This window comes from Lissotriton helveticus, chromosome 2_1, assembly GCF_964261635.1.
Source record: "Lissotriton helveticus chromosome 2_1, aLisHel1.1, whole genome shotgun sequence".
NCBI lineage: Eukaryota > Metazoa > Chordata > Amphibia > Caudata > Salamandridae > Lissotriton > Lissotriton helveticus.
The window spans coordinates 677,097,062-677,123,155 of record NC_136059.1 but is presented as its reverse complement, the minus strand read 5'-3'; positions in this window follow the sequence as shown (position 1 = coordinate 677,123,155).

Below are 26,094 nucleotides of genomic sequence, written 5' to 3'. Positions count from 1 at the left end.
TGTCACTCATATGATGGCTGGCAAAATGCCGCAACACCGGGTAGTTTATATCATTGCTTGCAATGGCCCTTTGGTGTTCAAGTACCCTCATTTTCACCTGGTTTATGGTGCTCCCCACATACCTGAGATTGGAGGGGCAAATCAGGCAGTATACCACAAAAGTGGTGCTGTACGTCATGAATTTCGAAATCTTTTTTGCTCCTTTCAACCTAGGCACCTCATATGTTGTCACCCTTTTACTAGTGGTACAAGCCCTGCATTTACCACAGGGAAATGAGTCTTGTAGGTCACCCAGACCCTGTTTTCGTTTCACTGTCCCCAAGTGGCTCTCTACCAGATGATCTTTGATGGATCTTGTTCGTCTGGATGTAATGCCTGGTCTCTCTGGTAGATCCTTACCTATGATCACATCAGATTTCACAATTCGCCAGTTTCTATACATGATTTTCTTCACTTCACTGGCCACATTGGAATACCTAGTGATCATTCTGAAGTTATTAGTCTCTGCACAAATCTTGTTCTTGCCTGGCCCCTGTATGAGATCTTTTCACTCCACATTGAGTGCATTCAGGTGAGCTGCAACTAAGGTTTTTTTCGGGTAACCCCTCATTCTGAACCGGCCTAGACTCTGAGATGCCGCCTCAAGGTTTTCAGGCCTAGAGCTATTCCTCTTGATCCTCAAGAGCTCCATATACGGGATGCTCTGGATCAGACTCCAAGGATGGCTACTTGTTCCATGTAGGACTGAGTTGCCCGCTGTCATTTTCCTGTATAGTGCTGTATGCAGTTTGTTTGCACATACAAACACCCTTAGGTCCAGAAAGGTTACTTCTTTGGTGCTCATTTCCCATGTGCATTCTAAATTGAGATTATTCTCATTGAGGCTGGTAACATACTTCTTCGCTAGTTCCATCGACCCTCTCCATATTATGAAGAGGTCGTCGATGTAGCGCCTCTAGCACACAATATGATCCACCCACTCTTCTGCTGAATCGGCTCAGGCCACCTGCTTCTCCCACCAGCCAACGAAAAGGTTCGCATAACTAGGGGTGAAGCAGGTGCCTATCGCCATGCCCTGTATCTGCCTGAAACGCTGATCCTGGAAAAGGAAGATGTTGTGATTTAAGCAGAAATAAATGAATTCTTCAAGCATTCTGTTGTGTTCTAAGAACTTGAGGGGCCTACCCTTCAGAAAGAATCCTATTGCTTCCAGTCCTTCTCTATGCCTTATGCTAGTGTATCGATTGGACACGTCTAGGGTGATCATCACAAAGTCCCCTTCCCATTCTATTTCCTCTATATGTTTCAGAAAATCCTTCATTTCTCTTGTATACAAAGGTAGCTGTAGTACACAGGGGAACAGAAAATAGTCCACGTATCTGGACAAGTTCTCAGTAAAGCCTCCTAAGGAGGAGACTATCAGGCATCCTGGCGGCCTTGTGGCACTTCTATGGATCTTCGGTAGGTGGTAACATTTTGGAATCCTCTGTTGTTTGCTCTGCAGAAACTGGTATTCTTCTGTAGATAGGATCCCTTTTCGAAACCATTTCATTATCCTATTGTCAAATGCTTGTATGCTTAGGTTGTAATCCATTTCAGTGACTCGAATATATTTAGATTCATCGTTCAATTGTCTCAAGGCTTCATTACAGTAGTTCTCTCTTGTTTGCAACACTATATTTCCTCCCTTATCTGAGGGTTTCACTATAATGGTTTTGTCACTATTCAGATCTTTAATCGCTTTCCTCTGTGCGTAAGAGAGATTCCACTTGCATTGGGGTTGTTCTTGTACCCTGAGTTTAAATAAATCTTTATTGACATTGTCCGAAAAAATGTCTGAGCATCCACCGGTGTTTGTGGATAGAACTTGGAATCTGGTTTAAATGAGCTTGACGCGCCCACCTGTGCTACTCCATAGATCTCTGAATCCTCGTTTGGGCCTCCAGATGGATTGGTGCCCAGATCTCCTTCCATTCTAAGTTCTTTCATCGTTGCCATGGCTTCTACATCAGTTACTGCTAGGATATCGGTTTCATCTGCCACATTTCTACTAAGTGTTCTCCTTTCGCCTACATTACTTAGTTTGAAGTATTTATACAGTTTCAGCTTACGGATATATTTAAATAAATCTATCCTTGTCTGTGTGTACTCAAACTGTTCAGTAGGGCAAAAGGTGAGTACCAAAGCTAATACGGATTCCTCCGTGTTGGTCAGACTCCTTGTGGACAGATTCACAATCGTTAAGTTCTTTTCTCCTATTTCGAAATCCTGCCCCGCCTGGTTCTGGCAGTCCCAGAGTTTGCCCCGGTGTTTCCTGCCCCTTCTTCAGCGTGAATGTGTGGCTTTCTTCTCCGGTGGTCTGCCTTTTTCCCCTCTCAGCCATGTCTGGCTGCTTAGGCTGAATTCCTCGCGAAAAAGGCTCTGATGAGTGTTACCTTGGCTGGGTTTTCCTTCTTCCTCAGACTGTTCTGCACCGGTTACCTCTGACTCTGAGGTATCCCTATATTCCACCACTGGCCTTCTCTTTGCCTTCAGATCACGTCTCAGGGCATCGTATTTCCTCGCGAAGGTCAGGATTCTTCCCAATTTATAATCCCTGGCATCTCGCTCAAATTTCTGCTGCTTCCTTTCTTGAATTCTCTTTTCATACACATTGAGACGTTTCTTTATTGCTTCCTTTTCTTCCACATGCTTTGTACTTTTCGCAGTCTCCAGGATGCTCTGTTCCGGCACTTCTATCTCTTCAAGTGCCTTTGCGCGGTCCTTCCATGCAAATTTCACCAATATGTGAAGCATCCCCTGTGAAGAACCCGCTGTGTACTCTGCCCATTCATTCAGTAGTTCCGGGTACGGGTTCTCGTATGCCGGGACGTATATATTCTCAGGCCCCTAGGCACCCGGTTGACATCAATATAACTCTGCAAGCTGGTGGCCCCCCACCGCTTGCATATTTCCCTTTTATGCAGCCTTTCCAATTGTTGATATTTACTCCTTAGGCTCACTTGGCTCGTACTGCCTGCCGTTTCACCACCTTGGGATCTGGCCCCCTCCGGTATATATATAGGCGTGCAAGAGGAGGAAATCTAAAGGGAAAGAGAGGCAGGGGGCAGGGAGCTACAGCCCAGTCAAATTAATCCGAGGTAAGAACCAAACGATTGTCAACTTAACCCCCTTTGAGTTAACAGCTAAAGAGGAGGAAATATTAAATTTGGGTTTGTCTTTTGCTCCACAGTGCAATTTAAATTATCCTGCAACTAGATGTGACATGTATAAAGCAGTAAGAAAACTCAAACTGCGCAAACTATATGCCTTAAAAGCCAGACAAAAAGAGACATTACCTGTGGGAGCGGCAGTAGAGAACATTGATATACTTACTCAAGGTACGCAAACCATCACGGAACTATGGGAGACAGATGGAATTGGGTATGATAAAAATACACAAAGGATGGAAAATTTTGGTGATCTGGATGAAATTGGCAATCGGTCATCGACAACCACTCCATTCAGACCCCCTCAACCTTTACCCCGATACTCCCCAGAGACTCCATAGACATTTTTCATGAAAATGTGGTGGGAGATTTGAAAGAATTGAAATGCAACATGTCCAAATCCAAATGGAAATTTGACAGATTATCGCAGGGATATAAAGCACTCACGACCCGCCTGATAAAAGAGAAGGATTTCATTGTCAGAGGGAGTGACAAAGGTGGGAACATAGTTTTGATGACGAGAACGAACTATGACAGGGAAGCATATTCACAAATAAACAACAGGGAATGCTATGAGCGCATCAAAGTACAAATGTGGCATTGATTAAAATGGAATATCATCAAAAATTGGCTCGCTGGAGAACTACCAAACTGATCAGTGAAGCAGAGTATAAATATCTTAAGGTGGACAATCCTATAATGCCCATTATGTTCTTTATCCCCAAGATACACAAAGACCCTAAGAACCCCCCTGGTAGACCGATTATATCGGCCAGAGGTAGTCTACTTCAACGCTTGTCTATTTACATTGACTACTTCTTACGGGGCTATGTACAACGATTAGACTCGTACATACGTGATACCAGTGACTTTTTGGTCAAAATAAGAGACATTAATTGGATACAGGGGGATTTCTTGATAGCGTTGGATGTCACCTCGCTATACACCAGTATAACACATGAGCAGGGAATGATAGCGGTAAAGCATTATTTGTCTAAACGCACAAGAGCATTTGATACACATAATGTCATGTTATTGGACATGTTGGAATTTTGTTTGAGAAGTAATATCTTTATGTATAATAACCAGATATACCGCCAACTACAGGGAGTGGCAATGGGAGCCAGCTTCTCCCCAAGCTTCGCATGTTTGCACATGGGAGCATGGGAGGAGCTGGTTCTCAGAACCTCATACAAACAGGAGATTGAGAACAACATTATTGCCTGGCATCATTTTATAGACGATCTATTTATTATCTGGAGAGGCAGTAAGGCGACAGCATTAACATTCATTGATAACATCAATCACAATGAATTACATCTCAATTTTACTGCCACACTTAGTCAGGATACAGTTACCTTCTTGGACACAGAACTGTACATTGAGAACAATCATTTGGAAACTAGAATTTTCCGCAAGACAACTGCTGGAAGCAGCAGTTTACATGCGGCCAGTGCACACCCCAAGCATCTTATATCAAGCATCCCCTATGGGGAGATGCTTAGAATGAAACGTGGGTGTAGTAACCCTACTGAGTTGAAAAAAGCCCAATTGGAAAGTAGGGAACGATTCCTTGAGAGAGGTTATTCGGTCCAAACGATTGAAAAGGCCATTACCAAATCCAATGCAATTACCAGGGAGGAACTCCTGGAGGGAAACCACAGGAACACGGACATGGGAAATGAGGATGTAGGGGAAGAAGCCAAATTCAGAATCATTACTGGTTTCAGCAGACAATCTCGAGATATCTATGAGATTGTAAACAAACATTGGCCCCTAGTTAAAAGTGACCCCATTATTGGTGAGGGATTACCCAAGAAAGTCTCTTTAACATACAGTAGGGCACCCTCCCTAAGAGATCAAATAGTGGACACTAATCCAGAACCAGTCAAGAAAAGTACCTGGTGGCAAACAAACAGGGGATTTTATAAATGCAAAACGTGTAAGGCGTGTAGTCATGGAGTCAACATCAAATCATACAGGGACGGTTTCAGTGATATAGAACATCAAATATCACAGGTACTGACCTGCAAAACCGAATACGCTATTTACGTTTTGCAATGTCCTTGTTCATTGAAATATGTTGGGAGCACGAAACTCCCTGTGCACCAACGTATACTTCAACATTTGAGGGCTATTGCTAATGGGGATAACACCTATCCTGTTGCTAGGCATTTCCGTGATCACCACCAAAGCAACAACAGCTCGCTCAAGTATTTCGTTATTAACACGATTAATGCAAGCAGACGTGATGGTGACAGAGAGGCCAAATTAAGAAAACTTGAGACCAGGTATATCCTCCTACTTAACACTAAGGCACCGGCAGGATTAAACATCACAGAAGACATGTACACATATCTACCATGAACTGATTAGTTTTCATGTACTACTTTATCACAGTAACATCAGTTTTACTTGATACTATACCCTGCTGGGATATATCATGTTAAACAATTAATGAGTAAGAATCAACCAAACATAGATACAGGTCTCAATTGTATAGCTACTGCTGCTAACTGATCAGATTTTTTAATACATCACAGGGGCACGTTGTATCTGTTTCAACATAGAGGGCCCTTATACCCCAATAGTTGAGTTTCAGAATACTAATTATGAATTTAGTAACTCTTGTTTTTACTCACTATAACATTTAATGTATGGACAAACTAAGGTCTTCCATTAGAAATTGAAGAAACCCAAGGTAAAGATATGACCAAGCCAAAAATGTATCTGATTTCATTTTGTACATTCGGTTAAACAAGCGAGGGGATTGATTTTCAATCTGATACTTATAGATGGAGGGTAGAAACTTCATGAAACTGTGTTTACATTTATGCATCTATTTGCACCATTAACTGATGATAATATGGCAATTTGCACATTGGCGGAATTTAGCACATGTAATCAGGCATTAGCACTTTAGCACTAACACTTTAAAACTGAATAATGTGAAGTATTTCTCCCCCACTAATTAGTTGTATGTTTATAGACATGTATATATTTATAGTTATTGTTATATTTATATATGTAGTCGAATTTCCATACGACAACAACACCGCACTACTTTCAACTGATAATGGAATGTACAATACACATATTTTAATGTAATGCATCAACAGGTATTTAACCGTGATTATTTAATCAGCTCCCTACAAAGTGCAATCATTTCATTGTTTAATGCAAAATTGTTAACTGTAATATATTATATGAAAATGTAAATATCATCGATGATTTATGCCTTGGGGGCACTGCAGCGGAAGTATTTTTACTATGTCCATACTTAGCCCTAACATGTGACCTAATTTACATCAGACACTGGCACTTTAAAAGAACTATTCAGTGATGTGAACACTGTCATGTGAACAAGGCTCCTCAGAGCCGAAACGTCATGCGGCTAACTTGCACTTAATAAAGAAAACAGCACCTTAATCTGGTCCGTGTCTGCGTGTTCTGTGGCGTGGAGGATTCCTGACCTACGGAAGAAAACGCTGTCCTTTGGATATATATATATATATAGCCAGTAGGTATATATAGTTAGGATTGTTTTCCATAGGGAAATCGCAACATTCTATTGGGAATAACTTTGGCGCCGGTTGAGATTTTCCTTAACTTTGCCTCGCGGCGCTCCGCTCCTTCCCAGAAAGTTTGGGGGGGATTCGTCAAGCGGGGGCCGAGATAAAAGGGGGGTCCCAAAACGTGTTTCCCCCATGTTAATATCCATAGGGCGGTTGGACTCACTTTTAGCCCGAACGGCTGAATGGTTTTCCGCCAAACTTGGCAAAATTGTAGGGACTGGTAGCCCGATGTGCCTTTGCTATGTCTCAAGATATGTGCTCCAGTGGTTTTTACGAAAATTAACTTTGAAAAAATATATATTGGGCTACATTGGGCTATATATATGTTAGAGCCCAAATGTAGCCCAATGTAGCCCAAAGATGGCCACCAGAGACAAAAAAAATCAAATGTAGCCCAAATATCAGCCAGATGTAGCCCAACTATAGCCCAATGACAGAATGTCCCAGAGTGTTCCAAAGAACAACTAGAGCGCTAACAGTCTTACTTATGACAAAAGTATGACACACCTGAAGTCATCTTGATTGGAATAAAGTGTTAACACTTAAAACATTTAATTTGCAAAGGAACAAAATGAGGGGGTTCATTTTGCCATATAAATTATGATTAGTGCTGAAGAAAGAAAAATTCGGGCACATTTTGAGTGACTTCTCAAATCCTCTTATATTTCATTAAAAAAATTCTGATATGCAGTCTCCCAAGATGGCCACCAGAGACAAGAGAGCCCAAATGTAGCCCAAATATCAGCCAGATGTAGCCCAACTATAGCCCAATAACAGAATGTCCCAGAGTGTTCTAAAGAACAACTAGAACGCTAACAGTCTTACTTATGAAAAAAGTATGGCACACCTGAAGTCATCTTGATTGGAATAAAGTGGTAACACTTAATACATTTAATTTGAAAAGGAACAAAATGAGGGGTTTCATTTTGCCATAGAAATTTTATATATATATATATATATATATATTCACTGAAAAAACCATAGGTTACACACCAGTTATAGTTAGGAATTAGCATTTAAAAAACCTTTGAAATTCACTGAAAAAACCATAGGTTTCACACCAGTTATAGTTAGCTGGAAATTTTACTCGCATAAAACCATTGAAATTCCCACGTTATAGTTAGTTGGACTCACTATAACTTTGCACGTCTGCAATGCACTGCTGATGACGTCACATATTACATCACTCATGCATATATTTAAATATTTAAACATTACTCGCTAATATATGTATTCACTAAGATACACTTAATAAGCCAGTTAATCAATCAATTTTTTGTTTAAAAACACTGAAAAAACCATAGGTTTCAGGCCTTATATAGTTAGGAATTAGCATTTAAAAAACCTTTGAAATTCACTGAAAAAACCATAGGTTTCAGGCCTTATATAGTTAGGAATTAGCATTTAAAAAACCTTTGAAATTCACTGAAAAAAACCATAGGTTTCAGGCCTTATATAGTTAGGAATTAGCATTTAAAAAAACCTTTGAAATTCACTTAAAAAAACATAGGTTTCAGGAGTTATATAGTTAGGAATTCGTTTTTAAAAAACCTTTGAAATTCACTCAAAAAACTATAAGTTTTAGTGGTGTTATAGTTAGCTCGACATTTTACTCATACAAAACCAATGAAATTGCTCCTATATAGTTAGTTGTACTAACTATATTTCGCGCACCTGCAATCCACTGCTGATGATGTCACATATTAGATCATTCATGACATGGTCAGTGACATCACTGATGACATCTCAAATGACATCACTGATGACATCACTGATGACATCATCCACGTGACAATCACATACACCTTTTCATACACTATTACAATTTTTCATCACTCTTTGTAAAATACAGAGTATCATATTTAAATCCATTGTCACAGCAATACAAGTATCTAAAAATCCACTCAGTGATTCATAGATGTATACACACATCTAATCACTTACCTATGGATTCACTCATACATGCTGTCAATGAACAATAGAACACTATCAAAAATACTTATACATCTATATCGACATTAAACAACAGCACGCATCCTATTCACATATGAAGTCATCCTACTCACTTATGCAAACAATGGATCATACTTACATATTTACTTAGCAAAACACTTATACAAACACCACTTCTTCTATTCATTTAGATAGTAAGTCATACTTAGTGAATTATAAAATCATTATTACAAGTAAACAGTTATCCATACAGTCACTCACACAATCATTGTGTCTAATGTATATTTATTTATATACAACTGACACATACACTGCCTTTTATTTTTCTAGTTTGTTGGACCTGTACCTTTGAGAAATATATTTGCTCATCACCACACCCATAAAGAGATTCCCTCACACAAACTGTTAGAACATGTAGTTTTAACTTCATATATCTACTGAATCAACTATTCACACATCTTTGGACAGTCACACACCCCCCACCGAACCACACACACTTTCACACTCCCATACAAATACTCAGTTAACTAATTAATAACTAATATAGACTTTCACATAGCTAGTAACTAACTGTAGAATCAGTTTACACAACAACTGACAAAGTGATACAGATATTTACACAGTTTAGTCACTATCCACTATATTTAGTGAGACATTATAAATTGGTCAAGTAAACAGTCAATTACACTGCTACTAAATCCTCCATCCAAATATTTATTTATATATATCCACTCATTCTTCAATGTAAATTGCTATATATATAATGCATATTTAAATAACGAAGCAAACCACATTCACTGGATGATGTCATCAGTGATGTCATCAGTGGTGTCACTGACCATGTCATGAATGATCTAATATGTGACATCATCAGCAGTGGATTGCAGGTGCGCAAAATATAGTTAGTACAACTAACTATATATGAGCAATTTCATTGGTTTTGTATGAGTAAAATGTCCAGCTAACTATAACACCACTAAAACTTATAGTTTTTTGAGTGAATTTCAAAGGTTTTTTAAAAACTAATTCCTAACTATATAACTCCTGAAACCTATGGTTTTTTCAGTGAATATATATATATATATATATATTCACTGAAAAAACCATAGGTTATAGACCATATATAGTTAGGAATTAGCATTTAGAAAACCTTATTTTACTCACACAAAACCATTGAAATTCCATATATAGTTAGTTGCACTAACTATATATCGCGCACCCGCAATCCACTGCTGATGATGTCACATATTACATCATTCATGACATGGTCAGTGACATCACTGATGACATCACTGATGACATCTCAAATGACATCACTGATGACATCATCTAGTGTCTGTGTGTTTTTGTAAAGTTTAAATACGTTTTACATATTGAAGAATGACTGGATGTATGGAAGACTGAGTGTGTGTGTGGCTGGCTGGGAGGTGTGTGACTCTGTGCATATCAATGTGTACTTGTATCAGTGATTGTATAAGAGAGTAAGTATGTGTTAGTATATGTGTGAAAAGTATGGTGTTCTGTGTTTAACTATAGATGAGGAAATCGAAGTGTGATTGATTCTTCACAGGACTGACTAGGTGTATGAGTGCATATGATAGTGTTCTAATAATAACTGACTGTATGTATGAGTAATTGTATGGGTGAATGAGTGAATGTGTGTGTAGACGTACGAATCAGTGAGTGCGTATGTAGTAACTGGTATTGGTGTGTCATGATGTCATCAGTGATGTCATTTGAGATGTCATCAGTGATGTCATTTCAGATGTCATTAGTGATGTCATCAGTGATGTCACTGAAGTATGGTGTTCTGTGTTTAACTGTATAGATGAAGAAATGGAAGTGTGATTGATTCTTTACAGGACTGACTTGGTGTGTGAGTAACTCCATGGATGAGTGGCAGTGTGTGACTGTCTGCATAGGTGTATGAGTGCATATGATAGTGTTGTAATAATAAGTGACTGTATGTATGAGTTATTGTATGGGTGAATGAGTGAATGTGTGTGTAGACGTAGGAATCAGTGAGTGCGTATGTAGTAACTGGTATTGGTGTGTCATGATGTCATCAGTGATGTCATTTGAGATGTCATCAGTGATGTCATCAGTGATGTCATTTGAGATGTCATCAGTGATGTCATCAGTGATGTCACTGACCATGTCATGAATGATGTAATATGTGACATCATCAGCAGTGGATTGCGGGTGCGCGATATATAGTTAGTGCAACTAACTATATATGGAATTTCAATGGTTTTGTGTGAGTAAAATAAGGTTTTCTAAATGCTAATTCCTAACTATATATGGTCTATAACCTATGGTTTTTTCAGTGAATTTTCAAGGTTTTGTAAATGCTAATTCCTAACTATATATGGTCTATAACCTATGGTTTTTTCAGTGAATTTCATTGGTTTTTTAACAGCTAATATCTGTAGCTGTAAAATGTATTCTTCTTTAAATCCAAAAATATATTTTATATGTTTATGAATAATTTTTTTTTAAATATTTTTTTTTCTTCGTTCCCGCTTCGCGAATCGGGAAGCTTCCCGTTAGCTGACCTTGATGCCGCGAAATAGACCGCGAGCCGGTAAACGTTTCTTTACCGCAAGTGCCGCGTTAGAAAACAACATCGTGACGCCTCCCGTCCGCATGACGTTTCACGTTGTCGCGTGATACGTCATATGACGTGCTACGTTAGCGAACTGGTACGCGAAGCGAGTCGCAAAGCGCAGGTTTCTGGAAGCAAACCGGGAGGCCCTGCAAAGCGCTTAACGTAAACACAGCAAGTCATGTGACTTGGTAATAACACTTTTCATTGGTTCATTTCACTTTTGGTTTCCTAATGATGTAAGACTAGGTCATATAATCTAAAATGAACACTTTTGATTGGTTGAGAACTCTTGTTTTTCCCAAATGATGAAAATCCCTCCTTCTTTCCTCACTCTGACTTTCATCATTGTGAGAGAAAGACCCTTTGTGATCACTGAGCAATGGCTTCTTTAGTAGCTTGAGCTGGTGCTTCCCCACCACCTCCACCACATCCAAGGAAGAGTGGACCACCTGCTCAAGTTATAATTCAGCAAGAAGAGGAAGAAGAGGAAGACGAGGAAGAGCAGGAAGAGAGGCAGTTTTTGCCTGAGGAACCCAGGACGTCTCACCGGAAAGAAAACTTCATTTGGCAATTTTTTAAAATTCCCAAAGGTCAGAAAAAAGTAAATGCAAGATACGTAACTTGCCTTATATGTCAAGATAGACTGTCCAGAGGAACCGAGAAAAAATACAGTTTCGGAAACTACACAATGCATCGCCATATGACTAGGTGGCATCCTAACAACTACAGTGCTGCACAGTTTCGGAACGACCTAGATAATCTCCCTATTATGGCCAGAAGATCTGTTGTACCGGAAGTAACGGGACCAGAGGGCAGGGAGATGGTGCCAAATATACAAATGAGATTTGGTGAAGTAAAACACACCTGCGTATTTTGCGATGGATTCATTTGCTACGGAGAAAGAAGCATCACTCTGATCAACAGAGCTATTGACTATCATATGCAAGTTTGTACGAAACGCCCAAAATAATAAATACTTTTTTTTGTTTTGTTGCTCCTGTTGAGCCCTTTACAATGAATCGTTTTCATTGCCCCCTCCAAGAAAAACCCCAAAAAATATAAAACTGTTCAGAAAAATTCAAAAAAAGTAAAAAAATGTTCCGAAAAATAATAAAAAAAAATTAAAACAACAAAAACAATAAAAAAAAAAGTTCTTTTCAGAACTACCTCCCCGTTATTAAAAAATTGGTACAATATTTGGAACTGTGCCAACCTCTATTTCTCTTAGTTCGCTTCCCAGTTCGCTCGCCGGTACGCGAACCGGAAGCGAACCAAAAACAGTAAGTATAAGGGAAGGAAACTTATGTTAAAAGAAAGACAGCTATAGGGGAGTAAACTAGAGATACTATTACCCGTAATCCACTGCTGATGATGTCACATATTACATCATTCATGACATGCTCAGTGACATCATCAGCAGAGGATTGCGGGTTTTTTGGCAACGTGCCTTATCCACGGTTTAATAACGCTGCCTTTTGCTTTATATAAGTTTTCAAATTGTATGAAATATATACCAATAGGTCGTTATGAACCTTTAGGTAGTGCTTTTCTTCATGAGGTCTGGTCGCTTCCATACACATACAGATGTTTCAAAGATGATCAAGAAGTTTATCTGAATGGAGAGGAATGCACTGAGACGCCAGATCATTCACTAATGTGTAGGCACATACAGTTACACGGTTCATGCAACAAACACCGACCAAATATGGCTTGCGTGTTGCAAGGCACGCCAGTTCCTGCTATCATCTCCACGTTCAAGTTGTTGGAAAATGGTAGTTATTTGATGCTCAATAATGAAGATTGATCTGGGTTAATTAAAAGTATTCCTTTTATCGTAACAGTAAGTGAACGGGTTATTTGCTGCAGAAATGTTCTATTTTCTCCCACACATGAACATAGGGAGTTTTCAATCTGGCCACAAATACCAACCTTGGGAGAGATTTCAACGGCATGGCAAGAATAAGAGCTCTTTTGTCTCAGAGAGAGGTGGCCTTGAGTTCGGCCCGTGAAACTTTCGTGCTTCACATAGCGAACACCCGTACAGAGGTGCAGACCCTTTTCAATTCAGATTTGCCTTTCAATTTCAGCAAGATGGTTCGGACTATCTTTAACGCATCCTCCACAAAGGCCCTGGCGCACTTTTTTAAAGTTGTTACCAGTGGTCTCGTGACTTCATTTGAGAAAATCTTTGGAGTCATCCCTGCTTTCTTTCATTCTATTTTCTCCACTCTGCTTCGTGGATTGGCATTTTTACTTGCATTACCAGCGGACGCTCTTGTGCTTTTTTACATTTTTAAATATGGATGTCCCTCCTATGCAACCTCCCACCCTGCAGCTGCTGACACTGTTCCGCAATCGCATGCTAGAATATTATGGCACAATGCCGTTGGCGATATTAAGCACGGCATATGGATTATCTTTTCGATTCTCCTACTTCACCTGTGTCCAGCCTGTATTTCACTGCCTGACCTGTGATTTCGATTGGGCCATTGATTTGTGTCTCTGCGGACCGGTTTCTCCTGACGTCGACTTTAATCAGCTGATGACTCCTATCATTACTCACGAGTTGGTTTGTCCTGGCGAAAGGATTATGGCTGTGGCATTGATGCATGGACTAATTGGTCCCTGGAATTTATTGGCGGCAGCACAGTCTTTCTTGGAACAGAGCTTTCTTGAAAACCCACCGAGCTGTCCTCTGATGGTGATAGAGGATCCGGTGCTGGGAGAGCACGTATGTTCTTTTCCGCTTTTAAATTGGATGGCTGAACTGTTTTCGGATGAAGACGGTGACTTCCTATTGGAGGCTGTTGCAGCTTATTTTGCATACACAGTTATGTCATAGACCTTTTTCATGTTTGATATGCTGAGTACTAGCATTTCATTGACAATTCATTGACTTATTTGTCAAGTTTTTATTATTTACCTTGCCTATTGGCTTAAGACTCGATAAAGTACTTGGCTGTTTTATTTTTCTTTAGCATTAAATTTTCCTAGTTTTTAATGCTTTACCTTGCGGACCGTCCACATATAAACTTGCAATCTGCTCTCATGAGATGGCACTTCTATTATCTTATTCAGTTCGTTTCCGGATCATGGGGAGGTGTCATCTAGGTCCTGGATATCTTTACACCGTGTTAAGTTAGCATGGGCTCATTACCGGTTTAAACGCCATTTTTCCTTTTTTGCAACTTCTGCACACGACACTTAGTTGTTGCTTTAGCTTTCCACCTAGTAGTTCATCGTGGTTTACATGAGAATAATATGTTATTGCTCTACTATCTGCTTTGCTTGTTAAACTATATCTGTACAGCGAGTGCTAAAGTTTCAAGAACAACACGATACAGAATTGTTATGAGGTCTGATCTCCACGACTTCATACTCATAACATAAGTGCAACTTCTGCCAATTCTGGGCATGAGGCGGGTTTTATATTGCTTTGCCGAACACACATACACAACAGTTGATGCGGTTCACATGAAGAGAGAGCTGGTGTATGCTGATGTGATTCCTTCAAATCTAAGACACTAAAGTATGGGCACGCCCTAAACCAACACAAAGAGACCTTCTTAGCAAATAATATAATATGTGTATTAGGGAGGGTGAGATATAAGCAGCCGCGGGCTGTGGAGGGAGTTACGGTGAGGCAGGGAGGCGGGGAGGGGGAGAAGCAGGGTGGAGCCCTCTCTACCCTGCCCCTCCCCGCCTCCCTGCCCCACCGTAACTCCCTCCACGGCCCGCGGCTGCTTATAAGTGTTGCTAACTCTTATTCATTTACAGCATGTTAACATACTGTCACCATTCGCTTTTTATGTACTAGTAACTATGCTGGTAATTTTGCTACTGATAATATGTGTACTTGTATTCTCCACCCTGCTTCTCCCCCTCCCCGCCTCCCTGCCTCACCGTAACTCCCTCCACGGCCCGCGGCTGCTTATAAGTGTTGCTAACTCTTATTCATTTACAGCATGTTAACATACTATCACCATTCGCTTTTTATGTACTAGTAACTATGCTGGTAATTTTGCTACTGATAATATGTGTACTTGTATTATCTAAGATACTACGCCTGAGAAGACGGCATTAGTAAATAAACATTTCAAATACACATGTGTTCTTCTTAACTCCATGTTCTGGTTTCTAAGAAATATATAACGACCGACTGTTCATGAGTTCCACGTATCCTGAGGTACTATAAGTTCATATTCTGGATTGTCTAAACATTCAGAGTTTGTGATATCCAATGTGACACTGTACCTAGCTTGCTAAGGAGTTTTTGATTACTAACGTGAGTTTTGGGACACCCTAATTCGCCGAGGTTCCAATCCTCTGTCCACAGTTCTGTGTGAGAACAGAAACCCTGCGACAGGGGCACCCCCGACCCTTGCTGGAGCTTCATCACACTTGCGATACAACTCCAGCAATGCGCCACCTTTACGGCACAGATACGTCACGCATCTGTGCTGTTTTTGCCCCATGATGCGCCGCATTGTAAATGCAGCACACCATAGGTGACGGAACAGCGGCACAGAATGACTAACACATCCCTGGTGATGCGCCAGTCATCATATATGTATCCCTATGCTTCTTATCTTGTTAGAGATGAACCGCCATATGTATCATCAAAGTTTTTTGCATTTCCTAAATAGCGAACTTTAAGGAATAAATAGCGATTCTTTACCATTCCTAGTTTGCGATTAGCTATTTGCTAATTACAAATTACCCATTCATTTCCTTCATTTCCATAGGGCGGTTGGACTCACTTTTAGCTCGAACGGCTGAATGGATTTCCACGAAACTTGGCAAAATTGTAGGGACTGGTAGCCGGATGTGCCTTTGCTATGTCTCAAGATATATGCTCCAGTGGTTTTTACGAAAATTAACTTTGAAAAATATATATTGGGCTACATTGGCCTATATATATGTTGGAGCCCAAATGTAGCCCAATGTAGCCCAATGAAGCGCAATGTAGCCCAATGTAGCCCAAAGATGGCCGCCAGACACACAAAAAAACAAATGTAGCCCAAATATCAGCCAGATGTAGCCCAACTATAGCCCAGTGACAGAATGACCAATCAGCTTCGCAAACCTCCGTTACGCGAAGCGGAGCGCTGTTACAGATATATATCTTTTTTTGAACGTTAATTTCTCAAAATCCACTGGAGCACATATATTGAGACCTAGCAAAGGCACATCGGGCTACCAGTCCCTAATATTTTGCCAAGTTTCGTGCAAATCCATTCAGCCGTTCGATTATTATTATTATTATTTTTTTTGCCCCGCGGGGCCCTTTTAAAACCTCCACATCAAACCTAGGGGGTCAGCGAGGATCTACTATGCCCCCTTATGGTTATTTCCCCCTTTGTTTTGGCCTCCTCTTGTCTCTCGATCCTACCGAGAGACAAGATGGCGGCCGCTACGGACTGTTTGGAATGTTGACAGACGCCGGAGAACCAATCAGCTTCGCTTCACAAAGCTCCGTTGCGCGAAAAGTACGCGTCCTGGAGCGCTGCCCGGTCCGCTGTTACAGATATATATCTTTTTTTAAACGTTAATTTCTCAAAATCCACTGTAGCACATATATTGAGACCTACAAAAGGCACATTGGGCTACCAGTCCCTACAATTTTGCCAAGTTTCGTGCAAATCCATTCAGCCGTTCGGGCTAAAAGTGAGGCCAACCGCCCTATGGAAAACTCAATGTTAAAAACACGTTTTGGGACCCCCCTTTTTTCTCGACCCCCCCTGGACGAACCCCCCCCCAATTTTCAGGGGCTGCTCAGAAACAAAATGTGCCATTTTCCTGAAAATTTCAGCCAATTCCGTCCACAAACGCCAAAGTTATTAGACATAGAATTTTCAAAAAACCCATAGAGAAAAAATCCTAACTATATATACCTACTGGCGACCGCCAGTAGGTAATATATATATATATATATATATATACACACACACATACATATATATGTATATATTATATATATTAGTAATAAGTAATCATACTATACCTCAGGACATTTTTATAATTGTACATTAAAATGACACACTGCAGAACTCATTGGGTAACACTGTCACATTGCATCTCAAGGAGAATACATATTTGTCACTGTGACGCTCCAAGTAACTGCACCAATTAAAGTCTATACTGGTTCCCAAGCATTATTTATATTTGGTGATTAATCAATTACACATATCCGCCTATCAAGTAGCAAAGATGAGAGTTTTGTTTTATACAAATGGGCAGAAAGCCTGTTTTGTGTCTCATGCTTAGGAGTGATGGCCCAGTGAAGTGGGCAGAGCAGCCAGCCTGCTTCCCAGTTTTTTAGGCAAGATTGGTACACTAAGTGCTCTGACAGCAGGTCCCAGAGGTATAAGGGGACAGCTAAACTCCATGTGTGTTTTACTATTCTTACTAATTTGCATTAGGGTCCAGTGGCCACCTGCTTTGGCAGTGTTGCTTTGGGCCTTTGGTAATGATCTAGGGGTGGGGAAAATTGTAGCAGAGGAGACACCTTGCTTTCGGCATCAGAGAGGAGACAGTGACTAGGATTGGAAAACATTGGAGCTCATGTTTTTAATGGAAAGCAAAGGAGACATCCTACTTGGCGAGGCAGTACCAGTCATTGGTGAAGTAGGAGCAGCAGCACTGGGGTCCAGGGGCCTAAGGTGCCCACTGTATTACAATTTTGTCATTTTTTAAATAAAAAAGGGTGTGTGGGCTCAATTTCCTTGCTAGCATTAGCACCAAGCGGTACAAAAGGGGGTGGTGATGGACGGAGCATCTGAGCCAATCAAACACTCACACCCAGTCAAAAGATCTGGGTTGAATCCATCACCGTTCTTTAGCTCACTCTGCCACCCCAGTTCAGACATGGCTATATGCAAATCAGTCTGACCCTGTGCCTCATGGGAACAGTCCAGCCCGAACTGCCAAGCCATGCCTTCCCTGGACCGGAAACAAGCTTCCGAGGACGGGTTTCTGGCATTACAGCCGTCTTCAGCCCGGCTTGCTTGAATCCAGTGGCAAAGTGAGCAAGGGACTCACGTCTGAGCATACCCTGCCACACTTATGGCGGCCAAAAGCGGTACAAAAGGGGGTGGTGATGGACGGAGCATCTGAACCAATCAAACACTCACACCCAGTCAAAAGATCTGGGTTGAATCCATCACTGTTCTTTAGCTCACTCTGCCACCCCTGTTCAGACATGGCTATATGCAAATTAGTCTGACCCTGTGCCTCATGGGAACAGTCCAGCCCGAACTGCCAAGCCATGCCTTCCCTGGACCGGAAACAAGCTTCCGAGGACCGGTTTCTGGCATTACAGCCGTCTTCAGCCCGGCTTGCTTGAATCCAGTTGCAAAGTGAGCAAGGGACTCACGTCTGAGCATACCCTGCCACACTTATGGCGGCCAAAAGCGGTACAAAAGGGGGTGGTGATGGACGGAGCATCTGAACCAATCAAACACTCACACCCAGTCAAAAGATCTGGGTTGAATCCATCACCGTTCTTTAGCTCACTCTGCCACCCCTGTTCAGACATGGCTATATGCAAATCAGTCTGACCCTGTGCCTCATGGGAACAGTCCAGCCCGAACTGCCAAGCCATGCCTTCCCTGGACCGGAAACAAGCTTCCGAGGACCGGTTTCTGGCATTACAGCCGTCTTCAGCCCGGCTTGCTTGAATCCAGTTGCAAAGTGAGCAAAGGACTCACGTCTGAGCATACCCTGCCACACCTATGGCGGCCAAAAGCGGAACAAAAGGGGGTGGTGATGGACGGAGCATCTGAACCAATCAAACACTCACACCCAGTCAAAAGATCTGGGTTGAATCCATCACCGTTCTTTAGCTCACTCTGCCACCCCAGTTCAGACATGGCTATATGCAAATCAGTCTGACCCTGTGCCTCATGGGAACAGTCCAGCCCGAACTGCCAAGCCATGCCTTTCCTGGACCGGAAACAAGCTTCCGAGGACCGGTTTCTGGCATTACAGCCGTCTTCAGCCCGGCTTGCTTGAATCCAGTGGCAAAGTGAGCAAGGGACTCACGTCTGAGCATACCCTGCCACACTTATGGCGGCCAAAAGCGGTACAAAAGGGGGTGGTGATGGACGGAGCATCTGAACCAATCAAACACTCAAACCCAGTCAAAAGATCTGGGTTGAATCCATCACCGTTCTTTAGCTCACTCTGCCACCCCAGTTCAGACATGGCTATATGCAAATCAGTCTGACCCTGTGCCTCATGGGAACAGTCCAGCCCGAACTGCCAAGCCATGCCTTCCCTGGACCGGAAACAAGCTTCCGAGGACCGGTTTCTGGCATTACAGCCGTCTTCAGCCCGGCTTGCTTGAATCCAGTGGCAAAGTGAGCAAGGGACTCACGTCTGAGCATACCCTGCCACACTTATGGCGGCCAAAAGCGGTACAAAAGGGGGTGGTGATGGACGGAGCATCTGAACCAATCAAACACTCACACCCAGTCAAAAGATCTGGGTTGAATCCATTACAGTTCTTTAGCTCACTCTGCCACCCCAGTTCAGACATTAGCACCAAGGGCACCTTTGCTGCAAAAAGTGGGGCAACACATGGGAGTTCATGGGAGGAAATGTGGCTTTATTGTGAGAGATCTTGAATTTGGAACCGGTAAGCTATGTTCAAGTCCCAGCTTTCGCTCAACATCCTGGGATTCTTGGTGAATCACTTAATTTTTCAAAGTCTCTTAAAAATCTCACCTTGTGTATTGTAATTGGAGGATATGTCTTACTACTCAGGGTCATGGTTATCATTACTGCAGCATGTGCAGGTGCAGTTGCATTGGGGCTGAGGAGTGTGATAGGCTCACAAAAACCCAATTATGGGGTGCAACTTTTTTTGGTTAATTCATGATTTTGCTTGATGAATTTGCTATTTTAGAAGTCTCACATTTATTGTGGAATATATGGCATAGAAAACATCTCCCAGAAATTATCTCATAAACCCGCCCCCTGTGCTCACCACTGCTCTTCCCCCAATTCTTGTCATAAAGGTTTGGAGGGGGGCCATGGCTTCAAAATGTTTTATTTGGAGGGGTTTAGAGCAAACACGTTTGAAGACCTCTGCTCTAGGGGCTGGCTGTGGCACTTCTGTTCTTTCCATGATCACTGAATCTGCCAGTACCCATCTTCCCTCCTCTGAAAAGGGATTAGAGGGTGGAGGATGCTTTGCTAAAAGTTTATCTATCAGGCTGTCGTCTGAATCACTTCCATCATTCCCCTTTCTGTTATTATTTCCCCCTTCTTCTACTAATAGTAGATACAACCTTTCTCCATCAACGGTATCTACCCTCCACCTCTTTAACTGTACATCTCATCAGGTGTTCTGGTATGCTTTCATCGCCTTTTTCAACCTTCCATGAGATTTTGCCTTATTCTTCGTGTATGCTGCTTGCATCCAAGCTTCTAATGTCTCATACTGTCTCAGTGTAGGTGGGGGTCTTAATGAAGACATCACTCCCCTCAACTGATGTAATACGTCCAATCAGAATGACCCATACCATGGAAAAGACTATTCTCCCTCCTTCTCAGTAATATTATGCCAATTTTGAAGTCAAACTTTAGTATGGAGATCCACATTCATCAATGCACTACCTGATAGAAGAAAGAGGGTCTAAGGGATATTTACAGACCTGCGCGGATGAATACCCTATCCATTTATGACAACAAGAAAGAATCCGCTGGTCTAGGATGAAGAAGAAGATCTCATTTAAGAGGATAGATTCCCATCAGTCACCGGAGTGATATGCTTCATCATTTGGGGATCCCTTCTCAGCTGCATGCTAGTACAACCAAGGAGCTACCTCTTAAATGAGATTTTTTCCATTTGTGATTATCTCTTGTTCTATGCAATTTTGTTTGTTGGTCTAAACTTTAAAAAACTGCTTCATCCTAGACCCGCGGATTCTTTGTTGTTGTTGATTCACATTCATCGCCATGTAATGTCTCGGAGTATGACGGGCAGTTTTTCCTCATCCACTCGAGTTGCCACACCTCTGTCTCCTCTACACAGATTTCGTAACAACCTAAAGTATCACACGATTAAGCCAAAATTCATTTTGCTAACAAACTCCTTGTTTTTGCTTCCTGATGACAGCCCACCAAACCCAGTGCAGCATTACACCAACCAACCTATCGCAACGCGGCGCACTCTGACGCCACCTTTTCCTCCTTGCATCGGTTCATCCTCCCTTCACAATTGCATCGTACACATTCACTCTCACGTTCATAAAACCAAGTAGCTGTCTGCCTTCCAAATGACTGGATAGTTACAACAAACCACAACAAGCTATTCTCTGCCTTACTATTAGATCGATACGGTTCACTCTCTCAAGAACATACACGCACCGTGACCCGTGACCTGCGCTGGCCACTCCAATCCTTGTAGTCTACCCCTGCGCACGGGACTTTCCACACATCATTCTAACAAGTCCACTCACAGAAAGTTTCTTGTCTCAAGGGGGTCGTCAATGTACACATCCCTGTTCATACTCATGCCACCGTTCACCGCTGTCTTAGCTGCACCGTCAATCTCCACCGGCCTCAGCCAAAGCCCGTCATTCTCAACCATTGGGCTCTATTTTGGGGCTATATGGGTCTAAGTCTATTCTAGATTTTCTGGGTTCTCCCCTCACTTCAAGATGTAACCATCCTACTCTGCTATCAACTGAAAGAGCCAAGAAAAGTTCAACATGAAAAACACCTCATTAGCGAGAGTGTAAAGATACATGGGCACTAATACAAAACTAAAGCTAGGAACTAAATTTAGGCGGTGCAACATGCACAGAATCACCAATTCAAGTATCAAAACACAAAAAATTAAAGAGACTACATCAAAAGATTTCTTCATTGGTGGTTCGTAAGTAAAATGATATAATCTGTCCCTACATTAGTTATAGCATGACATCCCTACTTAGCTTTTCCCAGGCAATATCCCTGAAAGGTGTCAGCATGTGAACAAGTGCACTCACGTCAATTGGGTCGAGTTGCATAAAGCTACAGCGCTCGTTCTAAGATGCTCTCCTCTCTTCAGGTAAGGCAGAAGTGTTCGGACTCTGGGGCATATTATCAAGCCCCTATCACCACCACAATGTTACTTTTTGTAACGTTATGGTGGCGATAGGGTCAGCTCCCTATTATCAAGGCAGAATTAAGCCACGCAAAGTGGCTTAAAGCCACGTTAAGTGGCTTAATGCTGCCTTGATAATAGTGCCTCTTTCACGCTAAACTTAGCGTGAAAGGGGGCGTGCAGTGTGTGTTGCGGTGGGCGTTCCACGTCAACTCTTATTGAATTAGACGATGCCACCTATTATCAAGGGTGGCCATAATAGGTGGCAGTGCCGAACTTAAGACCAGGAAAGTCCTGGTCTTAAGATGGCGAAAAGAGGAAAAATGCTTTATTTATCCTCTTTTTTTGCTTTTCCCATGTGTGCTGCCTTGTGCAGCACACATGGAAAAGGCAAAATGCCATGGTTTGTTTATGTACAGGAAGGTGTACCTTCCTGTACATAAACAAACCTTTTTTTTAAATGCCATTTTGTAACTTACATGTGTGATGCATGAAGCAGCACACACGTAAGTTACAAACTGGCATTTTAGGTTTGTTTATGTGCAGGAAGGGACACCTTCCTGTACATAAACAAACCTCTCTGCTCGCAGACACCCTTGCACTCTGGTGCAAGGATGCCTGCGTTGGCGCTAAGTTGTAAAACTTAGCACCTTTGCAGTAGGAAACGTGAGGCTCCACCATATTCTTGATAATATGGTGCAGCCTTTCGTTTCCGAAGTGGAGGAGAGAGGCGTTGAGCCAGGAAGGCTAACGCCTCTCTCCGCCACTTCCTTACTAATAGACCCCTCTGTTCCTAATCCCAATACAAATATTGAATACCAACCCCATCAATACATCACAAGACCACTTGATCCAATTAGACACTTCTTGTTAGGTAACCTTCCATGAAGTAATGGACATCAGTCTCTTGTTTGATGACCTTGGTTCCCAGGCCTTTCCAGACACAAATTACATCTTCCTACATTATTGGCTCTGCTTGTTCATAGGCATCCTCTCCTCCCTAGGTCAGTCCCACTCCTTAAACAAAAACGTTAGGCAAACTAACGAGGACAAATTCTTGCATCAGAAACGTGAAAGGAGAGAATTTCACAAGCACATATATTCTAATTAACAACCTTTAACCTGAGATCGAACAGGGGGAAATGGAAGTTAGGCCTACCAAGTTTTCAGCTAACATAAGAACAGTGTACATGTTTGAAATATTTGCAGATCTGAACTATAAATATACACACATTATAGGAGGTTTTATAAAAGATAAGTCCATTAGTCATGAATATATTTTACCGGTGTATGATGTTACCACGCGATCAAAATGATCGCGGTACATCACAACGCAGCTTTTACAACGCAAGTCGTTACCACAACTTGTGCTGTAGGGTGCTGGACTTAGGAATAGTATGATTTACTATTCCAACTCCAGCCTCCGTACAGTAGGGAAGGTGTTGGAATAGTAAATCTACTATTCCTTAGTCTAGAGCGCCCTCCAGTGCAAGTCGTTGTAACGACTTGCATTTTAAAATCTGCGTTGTGATGGCCCTGCGGTGTTTTGACCGCGTTGTAAAGGTTGTTTACCTATTTTACACATATATGGTTACCTACATTTGTATGGTAATTCTTTGGCTACCTGAAGAAAAACTCCAACACTACACTTACACGTTATTACAATTCACGGTCCAATAACATAATACACTCGATTATAACTGGATGCAGACCAACTATGATTATAACGCACCTCTAGAAATAAAAAGAGAAGTTGTACTCAATGGTAAGCACTCAACTGGCTATGCTATTTTGCCTCAACCTTTTGTTCTGTTCCTGTATATGTTTCCTTGAATGTTTAGCTCAATACTTCTAACAAACCAGGCAGCCAATCAGCTAAATGTTTGTGTCCGTGAACATTAAGGAGTTTTGGGCAGAATCATTCTAGCATCACCACTGATATCACTTCACGGTCATAGAAGTGACTGCAAAAGTGTGACCCATCTGTTAAATTGAGGGTAGGTCCCTCAACACAGACTGTGCCATGTGTGTTTTATATTTTGATCATCTTTAAGCTTCCACATAATATATGTTGTCTACCTCGGCACCGTTTAGTTTACCAGGGATTTTCATACTTTGTTCTACTCAAAGTTGTATGTGGTGGTCATAGTATAAAACGCACTGTTTTATTAATAATTCTACTCATAGAATCTGCATCACTGCTTTGTAATGAAAACATATGCAATACTTGTATTTTCACTTTTATTTTATTGTACGAATGAAACAGAAAACAGATACAACTTCCAACTCAAATCCATCAAATACATATCTCCATAAAGTGTCACTATAATAGAAATCACCAGAAAAAATGATATATAAACACGGTCTACACGGTTGTCTATAACTGCATAAAATGATACCCAGGAAAAGCTCAGAGAAACCCCATTAACCTTTATGATTCCGTCTATGGAAAGAAAGCCACCCCATCTAAAAACTGCAGGTGGCTCTGCAGATCAGAGCACAAATCATAGATTTTCATGAACCTCATAAGTGCAATGGTAATAACACATTTGTCTTTCTATTTATAAATCATGGGAGCTAGCTTTGCTTTCTAAAAGCCACAGATGTTATCCTTTAAAGCTTGCATATCAATATAGGACACAATCTAAACGCTCAACGAAATACTTAGACATTCATTACGAGTAGTCCAGTTAATTGTGACATGTGTGGCAACATGTGGTAACGTGGTGACTAGGAGTTTCCTGGCTACTCTGTACTCCTGCAATTTTCTCCTGTCACCTCTGCCAAAATATATCAGGTGAATAATGCCCAATAATTATTGGGCATGAAGTTTTGCTGTGCAAAGCACCAAAATCTACACGTTATTCCCCTTTTTCAGGGACAAACTTACAATTATGGACCTGATAAATTTAAAGCTAGTAGAGTCAGATTTTGTCCAGTCTGATAAGTACAGGCTCAAACACTGGGGCACTCGTAATAAAGGCCATAAAGTAGATCAATGAAATCACGAATTTGTGGAGTGGTCACGACATTGAGACTCATTTTGAAAGAGTTCCTGCAATGCACTGAAGCAAGTGAAGTTGCTGCGCTGCATTGAGTGAACAGGCGAGAGCAAACCGTGTCATATTTTCAAAGAAATGGTGCAGCTGTGCTCTCTCCATGTGCGGGCACACTTCTGGCTGCCTCGTACCAATGCAGGCATTCTTGCGCCATAGTGGAAGGGTGCCTGCGTTAAAGTCACAATGGTTTTTATGCAGAAAAGGGTACCTTCCGGCACAAAAACTATCCTTTGAGGCTATTTCCTCTGTGTATGTGTGCTGCAGAATGCAGGACACATGCATGAGGAAATAAAAAAGAGAAATACAGATATTTCTCCTTGTTATTACGTCAGCCTCAGGCAGGCGCACAACTTTGGTGCAACCCCATGCTTACAACTTTTTAGTAAATATATGTTTGCATACAAATCTATGGATCGATGCATAGGATCCCCCATGCGCTACCCATGGCGCCTACCTGACACAACGTAATGCAAGGAAGCACAAATCGCTGTGTTGTGTTATTTTTTTTACAAAATGAAAATAACCATTGATGTTGTTTTATAAATACTTCAAATAATTTTGAGGCAGATCTTCTTTTAAAAATTAGGCAAATCTG